Below are 3,633 nucleotides of genomic sequence, written 5' to 3' on the forward strand. Positions count from 1 at the left end.
CTCTCTCTCTCTCTCTCTCTCTCTCTCTCTCTCTCTCTCTCTCTTTTGTTTAAATGTTTATTTATTGATTTGTCATGTATACAATAGTCTATCTGTGTGTATGCCTGCAGGCCAGAAGAGGGCACCAGACCTTAGGTTGTGAGCCACCATGTGGTTGCTGGGAATTGAACTCAGGACCTTTGGAAGAGCAGGCAATCCTCTTAACCACTGAGCCATCTCTCCAGCCCCCCGGGAGCTCACTCTCTTGCTCCTTGTGGCTTGCTCAGCATGTTTTCTTTTAGAACTCAGAACCACCACAGTAGTGATACATAGCACAACCTTTAAGGCCAGCACTCAGGAGGCAGAGGCAAGCAGATCTCTGAGTTCAAGGCCAGCCTGGTCTACAGAGTGAGTACAGGGACAGCCAGGGCTACACAGAGAAACCCAGTCTTGAAGCGCTCAGGCACACACACACAAAGAATTCAGACCCACCATCCCAGGGGTGTTTCCTACCACGGTGGGCTGGGCCCTCCCAAGTCAATCACTCAGTAAGATAAGACCCTACAGGCAGGCCTGTCTACAGTCTTATGGAGGCTTCTCTACTGAAGTTCCTTCTTCTCACGTGGCTCTACCTTGTGTCAAGTTGACAAGTTGACATAGCCTAGCCAACACACTCTCTCATTGGCCTGGTTAGCTCGTCACCATGTACAATGGTTCTAGACTACTCTACCTTTTTAGCTGTCACAGAATATATTTCAGGCTTATCAGTTAATTTTCAGTGTATAATGTATAAACACTGTGGCCATGTGTATGAACAATGTGTTCTAAATTAAGTTCAATGTCTTCCTTAATTCCCTGGTCCAGGCAGGCACTGTCAATATATAAACCCTGGTGATGCAGCTGGAGATGCGGCTTGGTGGCAGACTACTCACTTAGCGAGGGAAGGTCCTGGGTTCAGTCCTCAGCTCTAGAAGAAACAAACAGACGAAATCACAAGGCATTGGTGATATATTATGACTGCAGGGACTTTCAGGATGGCTTGCTGGTTAATGGCACTTGCTGTCCTTCCAGAGAACCTACGCTCAGTTTCCACCATGGATGACAGGCTGCTCACAGCTATCTGTAACTCTGGAGACCTCGGGGGCATATAGACACACACATAAGCAAAAAGGAAAAAAATCACAAACATATGATTGAAATTGAAGGCTACTTCCTGTACTTTGGTCCTTCAGAACCAAACCTCGTTCTGCCTCTTACCGGTGCTTGTCCCAAACTATGCCACTTTCTTTGTTGAATTGTGAAATCGATAACAAGGCCAAAGACCCCTGAGCAGCGGTGGGGAAGAGCAGAAACCTAGCAGGTCCACTTCTCAGCTCTGGGGGAGGGGGAGGGGTCTACAGATTCTAGATAAAGACCAGGGGAGGCAGACGGGCTAACAGCTGGAGGAATATATGTTTAGCTTTTTTCTAGGAATTTGGCAGTTACCTCTTCTTACAACTTTTATGGCTCCTTTAACCTTAACCATCTGGAGGGTGTTCAGTTTAGCATACAAATGAAACCCCATGTGTCTGTGGTCACTCTAGAAACCACCTGAAACCCGCCTTCTGGAGTATTCTTTTTTACCTCCCCTACAGACAGGTGTCTACTAGCGTCAGCAGGTCCTTGGAATGAAGGCCTACCTAGGGCCTCATACCTCTGCAGATCATTCCAGGACAACTCCCTTCCCTCGTCTTTACCACCTGCTTCTTCTTTCCCAGAATGCTATGCTTCTTAGACCTCATTCACATTCCTATTGTCTTTCAGAATCCTAGACCCAGGAGCAGCCAAGACACTCAGCTCAGAAGGAGGGCAGTAAAGAGTCCCACAGTGTGGCCAAAGCTTCAGAACACCAAATAGTAAAGGCCAAAAATAAACTCCAGTAGCGCCTTGTGGCACCGCAACCCCAGCAAGGTCTGTGTTGTTTCTCCTGTGACAGGAAAACAGGAAGCTCAGGGGTTCAAGGCCAGCCCTACCTAGTGTCAAATTGGAGGTTAGACTGGGCTACCTGATATCCTATCTCAATGAAACAAAGCATTTCTGAAAGAAAGAACGTGGAATGGAGTTTAGGTCTTTCCCAGAGGTCTGAGAGAATGTCACAAAATTGTGTTACACATTGGTTATCAAAACCCTTTCATCCACTGCACATGGTGACACGTCTTTGATCCCAGCATTTGGGAGGCAGAGGCAGGAGAATTGATGTGAGTTGGAGGCCAGCCTGGTTTAAACAGTGAGTTCCAGTCCAGTCAGGGCTACATAGTGAGACAACCCCCCACACACACACACACACTTTTTTTTTGGTAGCTCAAGACAGGGTTTCTCTGTAGCTTTGGAGATTGTCCTGGATTCCTGAAACTAGCTCTTGTAGACCAGGTGGCCTCAAACTCACAGAGATCTGCCTGCCTCTGCCTCCTAAATGCTGGGTTTAAAGGCGTGCACCACCACTGGTTGACTGGATATTTTTTTGGGGAGGGGGAGTTTCAAGATAGGGTTTCTCTGTGTAACAGTCCTGGCTGTCCTGAAACTTGCTTTGTAGACCAGGCTGGGCTCAAACTCATAGAGATCTGCCTGCCTCTGCCTCCCAAGTGCCAGCCGGACAATGGTAGTACACGTCTTTAATCCCAGCACTTGGGAGACCCACTCTTAAAACACAAAACCAAGGGTTGGAGAGATGGTTCAGTGATTAAGAGTACATACAGCTCGAGGTCAGGCTCCAAAGCTACACAGAGAAACCCTGTCTCAAAAAACCAAAAAGATGGCTCAGAGGTTAAGAGCATTGCCTGCTCTTCCAAAGGTCCTGAGTTCAATTCCCAGCAACCACATGGTGGCTCACAACCATCTGTAATGGGGTCTGGTGCCCTCTTCTGGCATGCAGACATACACACAGACAGAATATTGTATACATAATAAATAAATAAAAAATATAAAAAAAATACATACTGCTCCTCCATGCCCCGCCCAGGGGAGGGGGGTATGTCAGGCAACTCACACCAGGGGTCCTACTGCCTTCTTCTAGCATCCACAGTCACCCACATGACCGTACACACACGTGACATACACATGATCTCACACATGACACACACAACATGATACACATGTGACATACTCATGGCCAAACAAGTGCATGACGCACACATGACCACAAACGGCATACTGTGACCACACACGTGCCGCACACATGACCAAACACACGTGACATGTGTGTGGCCATACATGCACATGACATACGTATGGACATACATACACGTGACATACACATGCACAGTGATAAATGCTTAAGCAACAAGAAAAGCACTTTCATTTTGAGTTTTTTCTCCAGTGTTTTAGGAAGACTAGCCTCGGGGCAGATGGTCCAGCTTAAATCCCACAGAGCTGCAAACTGACTCCTCTTCTCCCGGAGTCCCCAGCCCCCAGACTGATCGTTCTTCCCGTGACTCACACTGTGCTTGGTCAGGTCTCTGCCCAGTGCTGGTTGCTACAGTACAATTCTTGACTGCCAGTCTTCTCTACTGATGTTCTGAGATTTGGGGGGGAGAGAGACGAGGTGGTTTAACACGTGGTCTCGCAGTATCCCAGGTTGTCCTCAGACTCACTGCGTATCCCAGGATGACCTTCAGT

Source organism: Alexandromys fortis, unplaced genomic scaffold (genome assembly GCF_014885135.2).
Source record: "Alexandromys fortis isolate MF-2015 unplaced genomic scaffold, M_Fortis_MF-2015_v1.1 scaffold_216, whole genome shotgun sequence".
NCBI lineage: Eukaryota > Metazoa > Chordata > Mammalia > Rodentia > Cricetidae > Alexandromys > Alexandromys fortis.